At 39.7% G+C, this 25,035-nt stretch overlaps 1 protein-coding gene across 1 annotated transcript in view; it reads right to left on the bottom strand.

Moving 5' to 3' along the window:
* LOC126726728 (probable LRR receptor-like serine/threonine-protein kinase At1g56130) overlaps window positions 1–25,035 on the bottom strand; it is a 111,617-nt gene that overhangs the window by 44,300 nt on the left and 42,282 nt on the right. The gene's annotated exons all lie outside the window — the stretch shown is intronic.

The raw sequence follows: 25,035 nt of genomic DNA, 5'->3' as shown, positions 1-25,035 counted from the left end.
AACATTTTAAAAAAATAATCGACAATCCAACCAGAGAAATTACTCCAGTTGAGGCATTCCCCAAGTTCAACTCCAATCAAATGTATTCAAATAAAACAATGTAAAGAAATATGCTTACCTGAATCAGAAACTATAATATTCTTGTCGCAAGATACATAAGGGAAAAAAAGAGAAGGAAGAATAGACAATCTATTTAATTTAGATTTGTCAATTTCCATTAACTATATATATAATATACACACGCATGAACAAAGCAACTAGTTGCAGTTAAAATATGAACAACCCACAATTAAGCTAATACCTATAAGAACACACTAAAATTGAAACCTAGAGTAACTTAGGAACTCTGGAGGATCTTCAAAATAGAGAGAATTTTGTTATGAAAAGCTTAACATTTGCCCTCTAAACTAAAATTTGAAGATAAATTAAGAAAATGACATTGTTTTGCCACAAAAAGGGAAAATTTAAAATTGGACTCCCTATCTCCCTAAAAATTATCTTATAAACTTATTTACAAACTTACACAATCTTAATTTCAACTGTTTATAAGCGGATGTTTATACATTTGTTCATATAAACATATAAATATTATATATATTTAAATTGAAGGATGTAAGTTTTAACCATACAAGGTTGATTAGTGTGATTTTATTTTTTAAGATAATAAAAGAAAATAATTATATCTAATTAATTCAATTACTATAATTTTAGCAAGAAATTACTTGTTAATTGTAAGTATAGATTTGTATATTTGTTAATTTATATATAGTCATGGGAATAATCAGTTCATTTGTGATTATCATTTTCTTAATATTCATTTTCTGTAAGAGGGGAGAAGACGAAAAATAATTTTTATAAACATGTTGTTGCAATATTGTAAAACTAAAGCTAAATAAAATATACAACTGGTCAATGATTCGTTGAGGAAGAAGACGACAACTCATACGAATGTTTTACAACTTTTAGGTTTAAAACTGCGCACAAACTTCAATCACATACAAACTTTGGATCCATTGTTAAGACAAAATTGATAACGATCGAGGAATCAGATAGTTGAACAGCACAGATCATGATGATGTTGAGGGCCTGAAATGTAAGAAATAAGAAATCAGAGGAGACCGGGGTTGGCCGGTCACAAATCCTTCGATGATGAAGTTAGTCTTGTGAAAGAAAGAATCCTCCTTTCTGAGAAAAATATTGTCTGAAAGAAAGAAAAAACCAACCTCCCGCTTGTTGGAGATTTATTCCCTTTTATAGGTTTAGGAAACGGTTATCCACTGGATAACTTCCCCCTTTTTCATGGAGTCCGGAGCGTATAAGTTGATAACCGCTACAGCGGTTACCTTTTTATCTCAAAGCTGCCGTTGGGATCGTCCTAGGTGCTGTTGGGCAAGATTTTTGCCCATCAGTCAGTAGACGTCGTCCATAGGTTTCTGTGGACGACATACGGGTGGTTTTTTACCTTGTGGACTAAAGAAGAAAATTTGCTCTTACCTTTTACACGGACCACCAATGATTTTTGATGGTGTCTAAAAAAATCACCAACTCCTTATTTTTCCATATAGGTTGTCCGTGTAAAAGGTAAGAGCAAATTTTTGTCTTTAGTCCACAAGGCAAAAAACCACCTGTATGTCGTCCACAGAAACCTATGGACGACGTCTACTAACTGATGGGAAAAAATCTTGTCCAACAGCGCCTAGGATGATCCCAACGGCAGCTTTGACATAAAAAGGTAACCGCTGTAGCGGTTATCAACTTATACGCTCCGGACTCCATGAAAAAGGGGGAAGTTATCCAGTGGATAACCGTTTCCTAAACCTATAAAAGGGAATAAATCTCCGACAAGCGGAAGGTTGGTTTTTTCTTTCTTTCAGACAATATTTTTCTTAGAAAGGAGGATTCTTTCTTTCACAAGACTAACTTCATCATCGGAGGATTTGTGACCGACTAACCCCGGTCTCCTCTGATTTCTTATTTCTTACATTTCAGGCCCTCAACATCATTGTGATCCGTGCTGTTCAACTATCTGATTCCTCGATCGTTATCAGTTGGCGCCGTCTGTGGGAAGAATTGTTTTACAATTTTCTTCTCCTTGACAAAAATTTGATGGTACGGACCAGATCAAGGGCCACTAGCCCAGGTCGTTAGGAAAGCAGAGATGCTTCAAGCAACCCTCACCTCGACCGCCAGTCTACACCGGTTATGCAGACTTCATCTGTCCAACATGTACAATCCATGGCAGCTGCAATGGCGGAGTTGACTCACCAAAACCAAGAGTTAAGAATGGAAATTAATCAAAGGAGGCAGACACGTGAAGAACATGAAGGAGGAGGACAAACGCAGAGTTATGATGACAGAGAAAACGTTGAGATTGGAAGTTAGTTAAGAGATACCACTTCACGAGCAATACCACATTTGAAGGAAGAGATGGAACAAATGAAAAGAGTCATGGAGGAAATGAAAGAGAATATGAGAAGGACGAATCCTATAGAAGACCTGGTCCACCGTACTGATTCCCCATTTACAGCTTCCATCAACGGTTATCCTCTACCATCAAAGTTTAAGATGCCTTCTCTGGATTCGTACGATGGAACACGAGACCCGTTTGATCACATTGCAACCTTCAAGACCACCATGCATCTCCAAGGGGTTCCCGACGAAATAATGTGTAGAGTATTCCCTACTACCCTCAAGGGCCCAGCACGGGTTTGGTTCAGCAAAATACCCCCGAATTCGGTGAGTTCTTTTGAAGAATTGAGCAAGTTGTTTATTAATAACTTCATAGGAGGACAAAGACACGAGTGTTCCTCATCCAGCCTATTGACCATAGAGCAGGGAGAGAACGAGAGTTTACGGTCGTTCATCACCCGTTTCAACAGAGAAGCCCTGAGTGTGGACGAAGCAGATGATAAGCTCTTGTTGGCGGCCTTCCATAATGGGGTGAATTCGGATTTATTCATACACAAACTCTATGAAAAAGAGCCTCAGTCCATGGCCGAACTTGTCCATTCGGCTCAAAATTTTATGAACGCAGAAGACGCAATCATCGCTAAGAAGAGGAAGAGGTCTGAGAGAGTAGACGCAAATCCCAGTCGCCACTCGGAGCAAGGTCCTCGTCCAAAGAAGGGACGAACAGAAGATAGGAAAGATCGAGACACTAAGAAGCCAGGCCCTTCAGCACGGAACCAGCAGTATACCTCTTTGAACGTCCCACTTGAGCAGGTCCTTATGCAGATCAAGGATGATCCTTCCTTGAAGTGGTCGGAGAAAATGAGGGGAGATCCCAACAAGCGCAATAGGAACAAGTATTGTCACTTCTATAGGGATCATGGTCACGACACAGACGAGTGTTTCGATTTAAAGCAACAAATCGAAAACCTCATAAGGCAAGGGAAGCTGAGGAATTTCCTTGGATGAGGTAACAGGGACGAGAAAATGAAAGGGAAGATGGAAGAATCATCACGACCACCGCTCGGAGAAATAAGAGTCATTATAGGGGGAAGTTCGACAAGCCAGTCATCCAAGTCCAAGAAAGCATACTTGAAGGTAGTACAGAGCGTCCAGCTTTTTGGACGGCCACAGAGAGCAAGGATCACGGACGAACCAACGATCACCTTCACAGATGAAGACGCTGAGAGAATTCATCACCCCCACGATGATGCTCTCGTCATTACCTTAATGATTGCTGACTACACAACTAGAAGGGTGCTTGTGGACAATGGAAGCTCGGCGGACATTTTCTATTATCTAGCTTTTCAACAAATGAGGTTGGGACGAGACCAGCTCCGCCCAGTAAACTCCCCCCTAGTAGGTTTTCGTGGAATGAAGGTACAACCCGTGGGTACTATTTCCTTATCAGTGGTAGTGGGGGCATACCCATGACAAATCACCAAGGAGGTGAACTTCCTTGTGGTAGATTGTCCATCCTCCTATAACGCCATAATTGGAAGACCAACTTTGAATAGTTGGAAAGCTGTTACCTCTACTTACCACCTATCAATCAAGTTTCCAACAAAACACGGAGTAGGGCAGGTACAAGGGGATCAACTGGCAGCAAGAGAATGTTACTTGGCCATGTTGGCTATGGATGAACAAGTTCAAGCCATGAATATTGAAGAAAGGAGAATGGTAGAAGAGCCTACCGAAGCATTGGAAGACATTTCCTTGGATGAAGAGAATCTTGAGAAGTGTACTAGGGTTGGAGCAGATCTAGAAGATGAGATTAAGGAGGACCTCGTCCACTTTTTGAAGAAAAATATCGATGTGTTTGCTTGGAGTCATGAGGACATGCCGGGTATAGACCCTAGTGTCATTACCCACTGTCTGAATGTATGTCCGTCCTCCAAGCCAGTGCGACAAAAGAAGAGGGTGTTTGCCCCTGAGAGGAATGATGCTATCAAAGACGAGGTTCAAAAGCTAATGGTGGCGAGGTTTATTCGGGAAGTGTACTACCCGGATTGGTTGGCCAATGTAGTAATGGTCAAGAAGGCAAATGGTAAGTGGAGAATGTGCGTGGACTTCACTGACTTGAACAAGGCTTGCCCGAAAGATAGTTATCCGCTGCCACGCATTGACCAATTGGTGGACTCAACTGCGAGCCACAAGTTGCTTAGTTTCATGGATGCTTTTTCTGGATACAATCAAATAAGGATGGACGAGGCGGACCAGGAGAAAACATCCTTTGTCACTAGTCAAGGCCTATTCTGTTATAAGGTGATGTCATTCGGCTTAAAGAACGCAGGGGCCACGTATCAAAGATTGGTCAATCACATATTTCGACCACAGATTGGGTGGAATGTGGAAGTTTATGCAGACGACATGCTGGTGAAGAGTCAGGACGAAGGAAGGCACTTAGACGACCTGCAGGAGACATTTGACACGCTGAGACAGTATCACATGAAGCTGAACCCTAGTAAATGTGCTTTCGGAGTATCATCAGGGAAATTCCTTGGTTTTATGGTCTCCCACAGGGGAATTGAAGCGAATTCTGATAAAATTCAAGCAATACTGGACATGAAGCCTCCGCAGAATACCAAAGAGATCCAATCCCTTACTGGACGAGTTGCTACACTTAACAGGTTTGTCTCTAAAGCCACTGACAAATGTTTGCCATTTTTTAAAGTTCTTAGAAAAGCATTCGAATGGATCGACGAGTGTTAGAGAGCTTTTGAGGATCTGAAGGCATACCTTATTAAGGCTCCATTGTTGAGTCCGTCAGTAGTGGGAGAGGAATTATACTTATACTTGGCAGTAACCCCATATGCCGTGAGTTCAGCACTGATAAGAGAAGGAGATAAAGTGCAAAGACCAGTGTACTATACGAGTAAGGCATTGAAGGGAGCGGAAGGACGGTATCTACAAATGGAGAAGTTAGCCTTCGCATTGATCACCGCTTCCAGGAAGCTGAGGCACTATTTCCAGGCCCATGTCATTAATGTCATGACGAATCATCCGCTCAAGAAGGCGATGAACAGATTGGAAGCTGCGGGACGATTGATTCAGTGGGCCGTCGAGCTCAGTGAATTTGACATCAGATATCAACCAAGGCATGCCATAAAAGCTCAAGCATTAGCAGATTTCATTGCGGAATTTACCCCAAGTCATGATGAGACAGAAGGCAGTGAGAGATGGGTAGTCCATGTGGATGGATCATCTACAAAGCGTGCAGGTGGAATTGGTGTGGTTTTACAATCCCCAGAAGGAGACAAATTGAGGCATAAGGTTCATCTACAGTACCAAGTAACTAACAACGAAGTCGAGTACGAAGCCCTTCTTAAAGGGTTAGAATTGGCTAAGTCTGTGGAAGCCAAGTCTATACTTGTCTTGGGGGATTCTCAGCTAGTCATGGGGCAAGTAAACGGAATGTATGAAGCAAAGGAGGAACGGATGAGGAAATACCTTAGTAAAGTGATACGCCTTATGAAAAGATTTGAAAAAGCTGAATTCGTTCAAATCCCAAGGGAGGAAAACATGGAAGCTGATACTATAGCAAAGGAAGCCTCAACAAATGATTTTGTGGACGAATCTGATGAAATTCAGTATATGCCAAGCATAGATATACCAAAAGTACAACAGGTGGACAATAGAGGAAATTGGATGACCCCGATTATATCATATTTGAAAGATGGACAGCTACCAAAAGAGAGAGACGAAGCAAGAAAGTTGAGGGTGAGATCGGCTAGATACGTACTTATGAATGAAGTGCTATACAAGAGGGGCTTTTCTCAACCTTATCTTAGGTGCTTGGCTCCAGACGAAGCAAATTACGTGCTAAGGGAAGTTCATGAAGGAGCATGTGGCAATCATTCAAGAGCCAGGTCCCTTGTCCATAAGGTCGTCCGTGCAGGGTACTACTGGCCAAATATGCAAGCTGATGCTAAAGCATACGTCAAGGTCTACGACCAATGTCAACGGTTTAGTAACGTCCCCAGACAACCGTCAGAGTACCTCACCCTAATGATGGCACTGTGGCCCTTCGCACAATGGGGACTAGACGTTTTAGGTCTTTTTCCTCAGGGCATAAGGCAGATGAAATTTCTAGTTGTGGGCATCGATTACTTCACCAAATGGGTAGAAGCTGAACCGTTGGCCACAATCACACAACAAAATGTTAAGCATTTCGTGTGGAAGAACATTGTGTGTAGATTTGGAGTGCCCAAGGTATTGGTATCTGATAACGGATGACAATTTGACAGCGCACTCTTTAGGGACTTTTGCGCACACTTTGGAATACAAAATCACTATTCCTCACCTGCTCATCCTCAAGCAAATGGCCAAGCTGAAGTGGCAAATCGATCCTTGTTGAAAATCATTAAGATCCGGCTTGAGGGGGCAAAGGGAGTATGGCCAGATGAGTTGCCTGGTGTTCTATGGGCCTACAAGACGACGGTGAGAACCCCTACGGGAGAAACTCCTTTCAAGCTAGCTTATGGAAGCGAAGCAGTCATACGGGCAAAAGTAAATATGGCCAATCACAGGGTGATGACGTATCAAGATGAAGACAATGAGAAGCAGCTCCGTCTGAACCTTGATCTAATAGACGAGGTAAGGGCAGATGCAGAACACAGGACAGCAAAGTACAAGAACCTCATGGCTAGGTAATATGATGCAATGGTGAAGCCAAGGCATTTTAACATAGGAGATCTCGTCCTAAGAAAGGTCTCTTTGGCAACCAAAAACCTAGCACATGGGAAATTGGGCCCAAATTGGGAAGGACCCTATAGAGTTATCAACTGTAAAAGGCAAGGATCCTACTACTTGGAGGCCCTGGACGGGAGGAAACTGGAGCACCCTTGGAATGTGGAGCACTTGAGGAGGTACTATCAGTAAAAGTAAGCCTAGACGGAAGTATGCCCAAGGACGAGCCTTGACCATGTCTGTGGACTTGTGACTACTTACGTTTTAATGTTGTTTGTTTGATACTTCTACTTTACTATTTATGTTGTGATGTTTATGGACGAAATGATAGCTTTACTATTTATGTTGTGGTGTTTATGGACGAAAGTTATGGAGCTTGTACTTAATAAAAAGAAAGGCATAAATATATATATATGCCTTATCTGTAAACAATATTCATGTTATGTACAAAGTGTTGTGTAAATTTCTGGTCTCCATGCTATTTTCATCTGAACTAACCCACTACAAGGCTGAAAAGCCCAAGACAAGGAAATTCTCCGGATGCGGGGATGTAACTTCAACACCAAAGGAAATGTATGCATGTCCAAGCGTAGACAAGAAAATTTTCCCTTGAAATGGCACGTTCAAAAAGCATCGTCCCTGAAATAGACGGGATGGAACATAGTGAGTCCATCCACGGACGAACTATACTACACCCACAAAAGGAAGAGAATTACACGTCCACACATGGACGGATAAATTCAAAGACGATGTTCTGGTTTATCAACCAAGAGCGTTCCAAAGCAATTAAGCTTATGGACGAATGCAAAGTCGCATTAGAGAAATAAATAATAAAAAAAAAGAGGCGAAGTCTCAGGACGGGTGATGTTGATACTTGGGATTTCACCAAGATGAGTAGAAAGTTCCAAGCACTTCATAAGATATCACCTTCATGGACGAGTAGAAATTTTAAAACAAAAGCATAACTTTCGTCCTTGATACAACAAAAAAGAAAACACAATTGTTTAAAGGGTGGACGACCAACGTCCAAACACCCTCAAGTTACATGATAACTCGTCTTGAAACTAAGGACGAGATAAATAGAAAGTTACATCAAGTCTTAAAAATAACAGAAAAAAGAACATTAGGCTGGTGGGGCGTCTATGTTTTGCTCGTCCTGGAGTGGCTGGGTCGTAGCATCATCCTCCACATTAACATCTTCTGAGCTCGTCTAGAGGAGGGAGCTGGTAGGAGCACCACTAAGATTGAGCTTGATAGAGCTGAAATCAATGTTGGGGAAGTTCTCCACGGCGTCCATCCTGAAGTCCTCAAACCCAGCTACATAGTTGGTATCTAGCAGATCAGTGAACTGCTTGGATGCCTTGAACTCTGCAACCGCGTCTTCCTTGGCCTTCTTAAGAAGATCACTCAACTCGTCGTTCTTCTTTTGCAAGTGATCAAGACGAGTGTCTTTCTCCACCATATCATTCTTCAGCTCTACAATATGATTTTGCAGCTCCTTTTCCCCTTCATTGGCCTTAGCAGCTGCCTCAGCCCACCGCTTGCTATCGTCCTTCACCTCCTTGATTCTCTTCTCTAACAAGACCCTCATCTTGTCCAGATCAGTTGCTTGCCTGAACGCAGCAATGAACTTGGACATGGCCTGAATCATGGTTTAGTTAGGAAGCTTAAAAAAAGAGAGACAAGACACATAAAACAAGAGAGGAAAATATACATACTTTGAATAGATCATGAACCCCAGAATGCCCGAAGTCCTTCAAAGACATGTTATAACAGGCAGACATGTCCGCATCAGTCACAGCCATCCTAAATCTTTCCCAAGCCAGATCCTCGTTCCCAATGAGGTGTTGAGGTGCTTGGGGAGAAGACTGAGATGTGGACGGCGCCTTGACTGTGGACGGGACTTGCATAGGTGAATCTTTGGGCTCAGAATCAAGGATCTAGACGTCTTCAGGCTCATGAACAGGAATAGGCGCAGGTTGAACGTCCTTGGGCTTGGACGACTTGTGCTTGACCTTTTTCTCCCTGCGCCTGCTGGGAAGATTCCCCAGGTCAACCCCCAGTTATAAGTTTTTTCTTTTCTCACCTACGGACGGGTAAGACTGAGGTGGTGCATCCTGCCTAGCAACAGCAGCCTCGTTCACAACTTCTTTACCCTTGTTTTCCTTCATTGTAGCTATTCCTGAAAAGAAAGGTGTTAAAAATAAAACAAACAAAAAAAAAAAAAAAAAGGAAGAAAGGGAAACAATCAGACAGACTTACGTCTACGAATGGTGAGCTCGTGTGCAAGGGCTTCATTGGACGGGTTGGGACCCAAACCCTAGGTGGCAAGACATTGGAGGCTTACCAAAGAATGGAAAGCCCTGTCAGTGTGCAGACGAACCTTTTGAATTCTTTTAATATGAAACCTGCCAAAGTGAGGTCGTCTAGCACCTGCCAAAAAAAAAAAAAATTATATAGCCGTCTACAAAGGTAATTACAACACAGTAAAATGACAACCACAAGCATACCTTCAGGACGAAGGTTCCCTAACTCTCCTATGTAGGGAGGAAATGGGTCTTGAGAAACCTCGAGGGGATGTCCAGCCCAGAAACCTGAGACGAAGAAGAACTCCGTCTTCTAGTTCCTATCTGTGGAAACTATGGACTTGATCAATCTATAATCCTTCCCTCTGGCTGTGAATTGATAAAAGCCAAGGGACTAATTGATCTCAGAAGGCTTGTAACAGTAGAGGAACTCGTCCACAGTCAGAGGACGGTTCCCCTCAAATACCTCCCTCCACAAAACTTGCATGGAGACGATTAATCTCCACGCATTGAGGTTAAGCTGACAAACACCTATACCTAACCTAGTGAGTAATTCTCTGGCAAAAGCATTTAAAGATAACCTAAGTCCACCTAAAAGATAGGCTTCGTAAATACCTACCCCAAAATGTGGTTGACAACACCACTCCCCACGAACTGCTAACCTAGGATTGAGGTTGTCTGGGATCTGGTACCATTTTTTAAGCAAATATAATCTCCTATCATCCATCTTGGATTCTACTCCTATAACACAACTATACATAACCTTAACCTCGTCCTGAACTGTGGACGAGGCGGCACTTGTACTAGCCTGTGATCCTGACTCGCTCCTCGTCTTGAGTCCTTGGAAAACCTCTAAAGGTACCCTAGGGACATCGGACACATACTCGTCCGTAGTGTTTCCACTACTAGTGCTACTATTACTATCACTTGAACCACTAAAACTACTTGGGTCATGATACTCATCTATGGCTTTGCCTAAACTATTACTAGATGAGGAAAGGACGGTCTCAGACACTTTTAGGAAAACTTAAAATCTGAGAACGAGGAGTAAAGAAATACCTGAAATCTAGACAAGGAAACTAAGGACGAGAGAATACTTCTAGACGAGGCGCTAAGACGAGGATGCTCAGGAAAGGAAATCGCAGAAATGTGAAGGGTACTGGAGGAATTCTACTATTTATAGGCTGCAAATTTTGGGATGCGAAACGACACAACCAACCAAAGTACGACACGTGGCATACTCCTCGAAAAAATAACCAGACGCATCAGTTTATCAGTTAGATGGTGACACGTGGCATTAAGTGCACATTTTGAAAATTGCTCATAATTATCCTTAAGACGACCCATGGACAAGGGGGCAACTGATGGTGTCCAAAAAAATCACCAACTCCTTATTCGTCCATACAGGTCGTCTGTGTAAAAGGTAAGAGCAAATTTTCGTCTTTAGTCCACAAGGCAAAAAACCACCCATATGTCGTCCACAGAAACCTATGGAGGACGTCTACTGACTGATGGGCAAAAATCTCGTCCAACAGCGCCTAGGACGATCCCAACGGCAGCTTTGACATAAAAAGGTAACCGCTGTAGCGGTTATCAACTTATACGCTCTGAACTCCGTGAAAAAGGGAGAAGTTATCCAGTGGATAACCGTTTCCTAAACCTATAAAAGGGAATAAATCTCCGACAAGCGGGAGGTTGGTTTTTTCTTTCTTTCAGACAATATTTTTCTCAGAAAGGAGGATTCTTTCTTTCACAAGACTAACTTCATCATCGGAGGATTTGTGACCGGCCAAACCTGGTCTCCTCTGATTTCTTATTTCTTACATTTCAGGCCCTCAACATCATCGTGATCCGTGCTGTTCAACTATCTGATTCCTCGATCATTATCAAGAGTTATTTTAGGTGTAACTTAAACCCAAACCTATATTTCTTAATTCAATGTGAATTTTGACAAATCTGCCGTTAGATTACATTATCTTCATATATTTTTCATGCTTACAAATTTCAAGGTAATCAAAGATTAATAGTCATGTCATCAATCAGTTGTTTAAATTCAAGTTTTTGTAGTTTAAAATAATGCATAAAAGATGAGTTTCAAGATCAAATGGTAAATTATAGCCGATTGGCATAAAAATTGGCATGCATGTTAAGAGCATATAGAACATGTAATCAAACGGTTGGATTTTCAAAATATGAATTCAATAATAAGTTATTGGTTGGTATAACATTTTTTAGAGTTACATTAGGTATAACTTGAAAACAACCTTATATTTCTTAATTCAATGCGAATTTTGTTAAACCAACCATTAGATTATATTATCTTCATATATTTTTCATGCTTACAAAATTTTAAGGTGATTAAAGATTAATAGCCATGTCATCAATCAATTGTTTAAATTTAAATTCTTATAGTTTAAAATAGCGCATAAAAGATGAGTTTAAAGATCAAATGGTAAATTACATCCGATTGACATTAAAATTAGCATGAATGTTAAGAACATATAGAACATGTAATCCAATGGTTGGATTTTCAAAATATGAATTCAATAATAAGTTTTTGGTTTGCGTAACATTTTTTAGAGTTACATCAGGTGTAACTTGAACCCAACACTATATTTCTTTATTCAATGTGAATTTTGACAAATCTACTGTTAGATTACATTATCTTCATATATTTTTCATGCTTACAAAATTTCAAGGTAATAAAAAATTAATAGTCATGTCATCAATTAATTGTTTAAATTGAAATTTTTGTAGTTTAGAATAATGCATAAAAGATGTGTTTAAAGATCAAATGGTAAATTACAGCCGATTTGCTTGAAAATTGGCATGTATGTTAAAAGCATATAGAATATGTAATCAAATGATCGTATTTTCAAAATATGAATTCAATAATAAGTTAATGGTTGGTGTAACATTTTTTAGAGTTACATCAGGTGTAACTTGAACTCAACCCTATATTTCTTAATTCAATGTCAATTTTGACAAACCTACCGTTAGATTACATTATCTTTATATATTTTTCATGCTTACAAAATTTCAAGTTGATCAAAGATTAATAGTCATGTCATCAATCAACTGTTTAAATTCAAGTTTTTGTAATTTAAAATAACGCATAAAAGATGGGTATAAAGATCAAATGGTAAATTACATTCGATTGGCATGAAAATTGGCATGTATGTTAAGAACATATAGAACATGTAATCCAAAGGTTGGATTTTCAAAATATGAATTTAATAATAAGTTATTGGTTGGTGTAACATTTTTTAGAGTTACATCAAGTGTAACTTGAACCCAACCCTATATTTCTTAATTCAATGTGAATTTTGTCAAACTACCATTAGATTACATTATCTTTATATATTTTTCATGCTTACAAAATTTTAAGGTGATCAAAGATTAATAGTCATGTCATCAATCAATTGTTTAAATTCAAATTTTTGTAATTTAAAATAACGCATAAAAGATGAGTTTAAATATCAAATGGTAAATTACATTTGATTAGCATTAAAATTGGCATGAATGTTAAGAACATATAGAACATATAATCAAATGGTTGGATTTTTAAAATATGAATTCAATAATAAGTTTTTGGTTGGTGTAACATTTTTTAGAGTTACATCAGGTGTAACTTGAACCCAACCCTGTATTTCTTAATTCAATGTGAATTTTGTCAAACCTACCATTAGATTACATTATCTTTATACATTTTTCATGCTTACAAAATTTTAAGGTGGTCAAAGATTAATAACCATGTCATCAATCAATTGTTCAAATTCAAGTTTTTGTAATTTAAAATAACTTATAAAAGATGAGTTTAAAGATCAAATGATAAATTATGTCTGATTGACATTAAAATTGACATGAATGTTAAGAACATATAGAACATGTAATCCAACAGTTGGATTTTCAAAATATGAATTCAGTAATACGTTTTTGGTTGGTGTAACATTTTTTAGCGTTACATCAGGTGTAACTTGAACCCAACACTATATTTCTTAATTCAATGTGAATTTTGACAAATCTACCGTTAGATTACATTATCTTTATATATTTTTCATGCTTACAAAATTTCAAGGTAACAAAAAATTAATAGTCATGTCATCAATCAATTGTTTAAATTGAAGTTTTTGTAGTTTAGAATAATGCATAAAAGATGTGTTTAAAGATCAAATGGTAAATTACAGCCGATTTGCATGAAAATTGGCATGCACGTTAAGAGCATATAGAACATGTAATTCAACAATCCTATTTTCAAAATATGAATTCAATAATAAGTTATTGGTTAGTGTAACATTTTTTAGAGTTACATCAGGTGTAACTTGAACCCAACCCTATCTTTCTTAATTCAATGTGAATTTTGACAAACCTATTGTTAGATTACATATCTTCATATATTCTTCATGCTTACAAAATTTCAAGGTGATCAAAAATTAATAGTCATGTCATTAATCAATCGTTTAAATTCAAGTTTTTATAGTTTAAAATAACGCATAAAAGATGAATTTAAAGATCAAATGGTAAATTATGTTCGATTGGCATAAAAATTGGCATGCATGTTAAAAACATATAGAACATGTAATCCAACGGTTGGATTTTCAAAATATGAATTCGATAATAAGCTATTGGTTGGTGTAACATTTTTTAGAGTTACATCAGGTGTAATTTGAACCCAACCCTATATTTCTTAATTCAATGTGAATTTTGACAAATTTACCGTTAGATTACATTATCTTCATATATTTTTCATGCTTACAAACTTTCAGCCATGTAATCAATCAATTGTTTAAATTCAAGTCTTTGTAGTTTAGAATAATGCCTAAAAGATGAGTTTAAAGATCAAAGGGTAAATTACACCCGATTGGCATGAAAATTGGTATGCATGTTAAGAACATATAGAACATGTAATCCAACGGTTGAATTTTCAAAATATGGATTCAATAATAAGTTATTGGTTGGTGTAACATTTTTTAGAGTTACAATTGGTCTCAAATTTAACCAACATTAATATGTCACCATACTCTTCAATCCCAATGATCAAGATTTGAATATGATTTTCACCAAGTCCAGTGATCTTGAGACTATCTATTAAATTTGACCGGATTTGACCAACTTTGACTAAACTTTGACTGCATCTTTTTCTAAATCCAACTGTTTAATTGTAACCATTGACGGTTCCTTGGAAATCAGTAGGCTGAAAGTCTCGGACGCTAATGATCTTAGGGCTTGATCCTGAAAAAACAAATACTAAGTTAGAGGAGACCGGTGGAGACTGGTCAAAAGTCCTCCGATGATAAAGTCAGTGGATTTGTGATTCCAAGTAAAAAAGGAGTATTCTATGAAAAGTGTCTGAATAATCCTCTACCTTCTCATCGATGAATGCTTATATAGCATACGTGAAACGGTTATTTGTTTAATAACCGTTCCTATTGTCAAGGAGTTCGGAGAATTCAGAGGTAACTTCCATAACCGCCATGGAAGTTAGCTTATTTGGATATGTGTTCCATAATAATTAATGGAGAACTTGGCTCATAGCAGTTCAACTTGTCCCTTATGCTCGGTGGAAATCAAAGTCGTCCAAAGTCCAATACGTTCAAAGTCAATGAACTCGTGCATCCTTTACTAAGGATAGACGAGGTTATTAGCGACGACTTTTCCTCATGCATTCACTTTTTCCTAATTCCGTGTAGAGCTCATATGTCCAAATGTTTCTAAGGACGGACAAGCTTCTCAAGGGACCTCGTCCGTCTAAAGATGGACGAGGTCATTAAGGATGCTTGGGACGATCACTACATGCATTTGGTTCGCCCTAGTTGGTCTTTCATTGGACGAGCTCAGGAGTTGGTGTTTTTTGTATCACCATCAATTGCCCCCTTGTCCACATGGATCGTCTAAAGGATTTGTGCACTTAATGTCTACAACTGTACGTGCCATGTGTCATAATTTCATTGATGTCTAGTCTCGTCGATTTATTTTTTCGAGGGGTAAGCCATGTGTCATATCCTGGTTGGTCGTGCCGTTTCGAATACCTAGGTCAGATGTCTATAAATAGTGGAATTCCTCTGCTACCTTTCACATTTCTGAAATCTTTCTTCGTCTAGAAGTTTCTCCGCATTCATAGTCCTCTCTCGTCTAGAGCCAAGTACTTTCTTCCTTCTCGTCTTTAGGTATTTGGTTTCCAAAAAATGTCTCAAATTGTTATTTCCTCGTCTAGCGATAGTACAGAGAAAGTGATAGACGAGTATTATGATACAACCAGTAATGGTGGTTCAAGTAACAGTAGTCATAGTAGTGGGGAGAGCTCTACGAACAAGGGGTATACCTCTGGTGTGCCTGGGCTTCCTTTAGAAGTTATCCAAGAACAACTTAGGAAAGCCTCTGGTTCCCTAGCTGGCACTTCGTCCAAATGTCCCTCTGTCTAGTCTTTTGGACGAAGAGGAGATCGTTTACAGTTGTGTTGTAGGTATTCATTCCAAAACGAATAAGCAAAGGCTTAACAATCTTAGGGCATGGTACCAGATCCCAGATGAGCTTAACCCTAGGTTGCCCGTCCATGGAGAGTGGTGCGGCAATCCCCATTTTGGGGTAGGCGTCAACAAGGCTTATTTCTTGGGGGGTTTTAGGTTACCATTGAATGCATTTGCTAGAGAGTTATTGGTCAAGTTAGGTTTAGGTATATGTTAATTTAACCCTAATGCGTGGAGATTAGTTATCTCTATGCAAATTTTGTGGAGTGAAGTATTTGGGAGGGATCGTCCCCTTACTGTGGACGAGTTCCTTTTTTGTTACAAACCTTCAGAAATAAATCAATCCCTTGGCTTTTACCAATTCACAGCTAGGGGTAAAGATTGTAGATTAATCAAGTCTTTGGCCTCATCTGACAGAAATTGGAAGACAGAGTTTATCTTTGTCTCTGGTTTTTGGGCAAGGAACTTGTGGACATTAGCAAGGACCCTTTTGGCCCTTACTCTGAGGATTTAGGGAACCTTCATCCTGAAGGTACGTCCTTCCCCTTTTTCATTTTTCTTTCTTTCGACTTATTTTTTATTTGCTTCTAACTCTTGTTTATCATTTGTTTGACAGGTGTTAAACGACCGTCTTTAAGCAAATTCCACCGTGATTGCGTCCATAGAGCTTGTCTTTTCGCTGATAGGGATTTTCGTTCTTTAGTTACCCTACGACGTCTTGCGAAGTGGGAACTTGGTCCTGAACCATCAAATGAGGCTATTGCTCATGAAGTCATAGTAAGAAGAAGTAAGTTTCTACCTGATGTCATTTTGAACACTTAACCTTATTTCCTGATCTACTTATAATTCCTCACTTATTGTTTTTCACTTTTAGGAGTGTCAACAATGAAAGAAAATAAGGGAAAAGAAATTGTAGATGAAGAAGATCGTCCTGAGACCCAGCCTCAACCTCGTCCATTGGCTGGGGACAAAAAGAGATCTATGTCCAAAGTCTACATTTGGGAAATCTCCCCAACCAACAAGGCAAAAAGGCCAAGCATGGATTGTTCCAAACAATCAAGCCCAACATTCCCTCATCTCAACAGCCTGTCAAAATTTATGATGTGGACTCGTCCACTCCAATTGAGACCACTCCATCCAAGTCTCCTCCGCCTAAGACGACTGTGCCTGCCACATCCCAACCTTCTCAATAGGTCCCTTCAAATATCATTGAAAATGAAGACTTGGCTTGGGAGCGTTTTGAGAAGGCTGTTTTGGACGAGCACATAAATACTTGCTATGACATGTCCTTGAAGGATTTTGAACACTCTGGTGTTCACGATCTTTTTAAGGTAAGTAATCACATACTTTTCCTCGTCTTTGCCAATATATATATATATATATATTTTTTTTTTTCATCTAACCTTCATTCATCATTTTTTTTTCTTTAGGCTATGTCAAAATTTATTGCAGCGTCCAGGCAAGCTATAGGATTGGACAAGACGAGGATCTTGTTAAAGACGAGGATTCAGGAGGTGAAGGAAGAATTCAAGAAATGGGTTGGGGTGGCTACCAAGGCTAAAGAGAAGACAACAGAGCTCCAGAACTTGATTGAGGAGTTGAAAACTGATGCAGTGGTAAAAGACACTCTTCTTGACCACCTACAAAAAAGAATGACAAGCTGAGTACTCTTCTATCCAAGGCTAAAGATGGTGCAGTGACTGAATTCAAGGCGTCCAAGCAATACACCGATCTTCTGGATACCAATTATGCAACAGGTTTTGAGGATTTTAGAGCAGATGCTATGGAAAACTTCCTAGAAGTGGACTTTAGCTCTATTAAGCTTAACCTAGCTGCTGCTACCAGCTCTCTTCTCCAAACTAGCTCCAAGGACGTCAATGTGGAAGATGATACCAGCACTCAGCCACCCCAAGACGATCCCAATGCTAATGCCCCTTCTTCTTAAAGGCGAGACCTTTACACAATTGATCCCTGTATTTCTTTTGGTTTTAGTTTGGTCCTTAGTTTTGGGACCTTTTTGTGTAACCAAAATACATTTGCCTCATCCATGGTTTTAGGACGGGGTCTTAAACAATTATTTCAGTATGTAACCAAAATACATTTGCCTCATCCGTGGTTTTAGGATGGGGTCTTAAACAATCATCAGTTTGTTTTGACTTAACAAGGGTTTTTGGACGTAGGATGTCCACCCTTTAGTTAATGGAAGTTTATTTTCTATCATTGTGTGGATGTATGCTGTTATCTATATCAATTCCAACTTTGGCTCGTCCATGGTGAAAATATATATATATATACATATATGTATATATATATATATATATATATTTTTATATTATTTTTGTTAATGTAACTCGTCTTTGTGGGTAGTATTTTTCATTTAGCTTTATTCGTCCTAAGACTTGCAAGCTGGTTTTACATTCTATCTAGTTTCTTTTGCCTAACTTTTCACTCATTAAAAGATTGGATTGTTTCAGTTGGCTTTTTATTCTCGTCCTTAATTTGGACGAATATGCTTTATAAGGCTTTCCCTCATCCATGACTAGGATGAGTATGCCTAAGTTCTTTTCCTTGTTTTACTCAGGAAAACTTATAAACGTTACATCTCTGCGTCCAGAGAATTAATTTGTCTTGAATCTTTTAGCCCTTTTATGGGTTAGCTTGAATGAAAATAGTATGGAGATTAATTTGAAATTCACACAACATTTTGTACATAACATAAATATTGTTCACAGATAAGGCATATACATGCTAATGCCTTTTTAGGCTTAGGGAATTTAATAAGTACAAACTCCATAACTTCGTCTATAATCACAACATAAATAATAAAGTAGCAGTATTAAACACAATTAGCATCAAACATAAGTAGAACATAAGTAGACAAACAAGCTCCAAGCTCGTCCATAGTAATACCCATCCAGGCTCACTTTTACTAATAGTACCTCCTCAGGTGCTCTACATTCCAAGGATGATCCAATTTTCTCCCGTCCATGGCCTCCAGGTAGTAGGATCCTTACCTTTTATAGTTGATAACTCTGTAGGGTCCCTCCCAATTAGGCCTTAGTTTCCCATGAGCCGGGTTTTTGGTTGCCAAAGAAACCTTTTTTAGGATGAGGTCTCCTATGTTAAATCGCCTTGGCTTCACCATTGTATCATACTACCTAGCCATTAGATTTTTGTACCTTGCCGTCCTATGTTCTGCGTTTGTCCTCACCTCGTCTATTAGATCAAGGTTTAAATGGAGTTGTTCCTCATTATCCTTATCCTGATACATCATCACTCTGTGGTTGGCCATGTGCACTTCTGCAGGTATGACTGCTTCGCTTCTATAGGCTAACTTGAAAGGAGTTTCCCCTGTAAGGGTTCTCATCATCGTCCTGTACGCCCATAGAACACCTGGTAGCTCATTTGGCCATACTCCCTTTGCCCCCTCAAGTCGAGTCTTGATGATTTTCAACAAGGATCGGTTTGCAACTTCCGCCTGACCGTTTGCTTGGGGATGGGCGGGCGAGGAATAATGATTCTGAATTCCGAAGTGTTCGCAAAAGTCCCTGAACAGTGCATTTTCAAATTATCGTTCATTGTCAGACACTAATACTCTAGGTACCCCAAACCTGCACACAATGTTTCTTCTAGACAAAGTTCTTGACATTTTGTTGCGTGATATTTGCTAACGGTTCTGCTTCTATCCATTTGGTGAAATAATCAATACCTACTACCAGAAATTTCATCTGCTTCGTCCCAAGCGGAAAGGGACCCAAGATGTCTAAGCCCCATTGTGCAAAAGGCCATGGGGCCATCATAGGGGTGAGATACTCTGATGGTTGTCTAGGGACGTTACTAAATCGTTGGCATTGATCACAAATCTTAACATATGCCTTGGCATCAGCTTGCATGTTTAGCTAGTAGTAGCCCGCACGGACGACCTTGTGGACAAGTGATCTGGCCCCTGAATAGTTAACACATGTTCCTTCATGAACCTCCCTTAATACATAGTTAGCTTTGTCCGAAGCTAAACACCTCAGGTAAGGTTGTGAAAAACCCCTTTTGTATAGTACCTCGTTCATGAGGACGTATCTGGCTGATCTAACTTTGAGCTTCCTGGCCTCGTCTTTTCCTTCTGGAAGCTTTCCATCCTTCAAGTATGACACTATTGGAGTCATCCAATTCTCTTCATCCTCTATCTGATTCACGTTTGGAAAGTTGTTACTTCACTTGCTGAGGCTTTTTTTGCTAAAGTATTAGCTTCAATATTTTGTTCTCTTGGAAGCTAAACAAAATCGGCTTCCTTAAACTTCTTAACAAGGCGTAACACCTTGTTAAGGTACTTCTTCATTCGTTCTTCTTTGGCTTCACATGTCCCATCCACTTGGTTTATGATTAGCTGTGAGTCTCCCAGGACGAAAACTGATTATGCTTCCATAGATTTAGCCAACTCCAACCCTTTAAGAAGGGCTTTATATTCAGCTTCATTGTTGGTCATTTGATATTGTAGACGAACATTGTGCTTCAATTTATCTCCCTCTAGGGACAGTAAAACAACTCCTATTCCTCCTGCATGCTGTGTTGATGTGCCATCCACATGGACAACCCATTTCTTTCTATTCTCCATTCCGTTTAAGTCCTTATAACTTGGAGTAAACTCTGCAATGAAATCTGCCAGAGCTTGAGCTTTTGTTGCATGCCTTGGTTGATATCTGATATCAAATTCATTAAGCTCGACAGCCCATTGGATCAGTCATCTTGCAGCTTTTAACTTGTTCATTTCCTTCTTAAGTGAATGATCCATCATGACATTAATGACAGGAGCTTGGAAATAATGCCTTAGTTTCCTGGAAGCTGTTATCAATGCGAAGGCCAATTTCTCCATTTGTGGATATCGTCCTTCCGCTCCCCTCAATGCCTTACTTGTATAGTACACAGGCCTTGGCACTTTGTCTTATTCTCTTATCAATGTTGAACTTATGGCATGCGAGGTGACTGCCAAGTACAAATAAAACTCTTCTCCCAACACGGACGGACTTAACAAAGAAGCCATGGTGAGATACGCCTTTAGATCTTCGAAAGCTTTCTGACACTCATTGGTCCATTCAAATGCTTTTTTAAGAACCTTAAAAAATGGCAAACATTTGTCAGTAGCTTTAGAGACAAACTTGTTAAGTGCAGCAACTCGTTCGGTGAGGGACTAGATTTTTTCAATACTTTGCGGAGGCTTCATGTCTAGTATTGCTTGAATTTTGTCAGGATTCACTTCAATTCCCCTATGGGAGACCATAAATCCAAGGAATTTCCCTGATGATACTCCAAAAGCACATTTGCTAGGGTTCAACTTCATGTGGTACTACCTAAGTGTGTCAATTGTTTCCTGCAGGTCGTTTAGTTGCCTTCCTTCGTCCTGACTCTTCACCAGCATGTCATCTACATAGACTTCCACATTCCGCTTGATCTGCAAACTAAACATGTAGTTAACCAATCTCTGATATGTTGCCCCTGCATTCTTTAAACCGAAGGGCATCACCTTATGACAGAACAAGCCTTGACTTGTGACAAAGGATGTCTTCTCTTGATTTGCCTCATCCATCCTTATCTGATTGCATCTAGAGAAAGCATCCATGAACCTAAGTAACTTGTGGCTCGTAGTGGAATCTACCAATTGGTCAATGCGCGGCAGCAGGTAGCTATCCTTGGGGCAAGCCTTGTTTAGATCGGTGAAATCTACACACATTCTCCACTTGCCGTTTGCCTTCTTTACCATTACTACATTGGCCAACCAATCCGGATAGTACACTTCTCTAATAAACTTCACCATAATTAACTTTTGAACTTCGTCTTAGATAGCATTATCTCTCTTAGGGGCAAACACCCTCTTCTTTTGTCGCACTGGCTTGGAAGAAGGACATACATTCAGACGATGGGTAATGACACTAGGATCTATACCTGACATATCCTCATGAATCCAAGAAAATACATCAATATTTTTCTTCAAAAACTGGACGAGGTCCTTCTTAATCTTCTCTTCTAGATTTGCTCCAACCCTGGTACACCTCTCAGGGTTATTTTCATCCAAGGAATATCTTCCAATGTTTCGGTGGGCTCTGCTACAGCTCTTTTTTTTTTCAATATTCATGGTCTGAACTTGTTCATCCATAGCCAACATGGCCAGGTAACATTCTCTGGCTGCTAGTTGGCCTCCTTGTACTTGTCCTACTCCGTGTTCTATTGGAAACTTGACCGATAGGTGGTAGGTAGATGTAACAGCCTTCCAACTATTTAAAGTTGGCCTTCCAATTATGGCATTGTAAAAGGATGAACAATCTACCACAAGAAAGTTCACATCCTTGGTGATTTGTTGCGGATATTCCCCCACTACCACTGATAATAAAATAGTATCCATAGGCTGTACCTTCATTCCACCAAAACCTACTAGGGGGGAGTTCACTGGACAGAGTTAATCTCATCCTAAACTCATTTGTTGAAAAGCTGGATAATATAAAATGTCTGCCGAGCTTCCGTTGTCCACTAGCACTCTTTTGGTTGTGTAGTCAGCAGTAAGGGCAAGGTTCACTAGCACTCTTTTAGTGATGACAATAGCATCATCGTGAGGGTGGTGAATTCTCTTGGCGTCTTCATCCATGAAAGTGATCGCTTGCTCGTCCATGGACTTTGCCCTTGGTGATCGTCCCGAAAGTTGGACGCTCTACACTACCTTTAAGTATGCTTTCTTTGACTTGGATGACTGGCCTGTCGAACTTCACCCTATGATGACTCTTATTTCTCTGAGCGGTGGTCGCGATGATTCTTCTATCGTCCCTTTCAATTTCTCGTCGTTGTGGTCTCGTCCAAGGAAATTTCTCAACTTCCCTTGCCTTATGAGATTCTCAATTTGCTGCTTTAAATTAAAACACTCATCTGTATCATGCCCATGATCTCTATGGAAACGACAATACTTATTCCTATTGCACTTATTGGGATCTCCCTTCATTTTCTCTGGCCACTTCAAGGAAGGATCATCCTTGATTTGCATAAGAACCTGCTAAAGTGGCATGTTCAAAGGGGTATATTGTTGACTCCGTGCTGAAGAGCCAGGCTTCTTATTATCTTGGTCCTTCTTTTCTTCTGTCCGTCCCTTCTTTGCATGAGAGCCTTGCTTGAAATGACGATTGGGATTTGCTTCTATTCTCTCAAACCTCTTCCTCTTCTTAGCAATAATCGCATCTTCTGCATTCATAAAATTTTGGGCCAAATGGACAAGTTCAGCCATGGACATAGAGCTTATGTATGAATAAGTCAGAATTAACCCCATTATGGAAGGCCGCCAACAAAAACTTGTCATCTACCTCGTCCACACTTAGGGCTTTTCTGTTGAAACTAGTGATGAATGACCGCAGGCTCTCATTCTCTTCTTGTTTTATGGTTGACAAGCTGGACGAGGAACGCTTATGTCCCTGTCCCCCAATGAAGTTATTAACAAACAACTTGCTCAACTCTTCGAAAGAACTTACCGAATTCGGGGGTATTTTACTGAACCAGACTCATGCCGGACCTTTAAAGGTGGTAGGGAGGGCTCTACACATGATTTCATCAGAGACCCCTTGAAGGTGCATTGTAGTCTTAAAAGTAGCAATGTGATCAAATGGGTCACGCGTTCCATCATATGAATCCAGAGAAGATAACTTGAACTTTGGTGGTAGAGGGTGACCGTTGATAGAAGCTGTAAAGGGGAAATCAGTTCTGTGGACCAAATCTTCTATAGGATTCGCCTTTGTCATGTTCTTTTTCATTTCTTCCATGACTTTCTTCATTTGGTCCATTTCCTCTTTCAAGTGCGGCACCATTCGTGAAGTGGTGTCTCTTAATTGACTTCCAATTTCAGTATTTTCTCTATCATCATGACTCTGTGTTTGTCCTCCTCCTTCACGCTCTTCACGTGTCTGCCTTCTCAGATTAATCTCTATTCTTAATTCTTGGTTTTAGCGAGTTAACTCCGCCATTGCAGTCACCATAGATTGCACATGTTGGACAGATGATGTCTGCATGATCAGTGCAGATTGGTGATCGCGATAGGGGTTGCTTGAAGTGTATCTGCTTCCCTGATGGCCTGGGCTAGTAGCCCTCGATCTGGTCTGAACCATTCAACCTTTTGTCATAGAAAAGAAAATTGCAAAACAATCTCTTTCCCACAGACAGTGCCAACTGATGGTTCCTTGGAAATCAGTAGGCTGAAAGTCTCAGGCCCTAAGATATACTAAGTCAGAGGAAACCGGCGGAGACCGACCAAAAGTCCTCCGATGATAAAGTCAGTGGATTTGTGATTCCAAGTAAAAAGGGAGTATTCTGTGAAAAGTGTCTAAATAATCCTCTACCTTCTCATCGATGAATGCTTATATAGCATATGTGAAATGGTTATTTGTTTAATAACCGTTCCTATTGTTGAGGAGTTCGGAGAATTCGAAGGTAACTTCTATAACTGCCATGGAAGTTACCTTATTTGGACCTGTGTTCCATAATGGTTAATGGAGGACTTGGCTCATAGCAGTTCAACTCGTCCCTTACACTCGGTGGAAATCAAAGTCGTCCAAAGTTCAACACGTTCAGAGTCCAATGAACTCGTCCATCCTTTATTAAGGACGGACGAGGTTATTAGGGACGACTTTTCCTCATGCATTCACTTTTTCCTAATTCTGTGTAAAGCTCGTCTGTCCAAATGTTTCTAAGGATGGACAAGCTTCTCAAGCGACCTTATCCGTCTAAAGATGAACGAGGTCATTAAGGATGCTTGGGACGATCACTACATGCATTTGGTTCGTCCTAGTTGGTCTTTCATTGGACAAGCCATATGGACGAGCTTAGGAGTTGGTGTTTTTTGTATCACCATTAATCATAATGTACCAGAATGAACCTTTCATTACACTCTTTAAATCCAACAGTTAGATTTCAAATCTAAGATTGGCACGTGATGGACATGTGTTGTGTACCTATATGGCTATATATATTCTCTCAATCTGAACATCCAATTGGTTTCAAATTTCACCAACACCAGTATGTCACCATACTCTTCAATTGAATTGATCAAGATTGGAGTATGAATTTCACCAAGTCAGGTGGCCTCGGGAGTCGGGACCATATAT

Source organism: Quercus robur, chromosome 5 (genome assembly GCF_932294415.1).
Source record: "Quercus robur chromosome 5, dhQueRobu3.1, whole genome shotgun sequence".
Taxonomy (NCBI): domain Eukaryota; kingdom Viridiplantae; phylum Streptophyta; class Magnoliopsida; order Fagales; family Fagaceae; genus Quercus; species Quercus robur.
The sequence above is the reverse complement of the archived record's forward strand: the minus strand, read 5'-3'. Positions and strand labels throughout refer to the sequence as shown.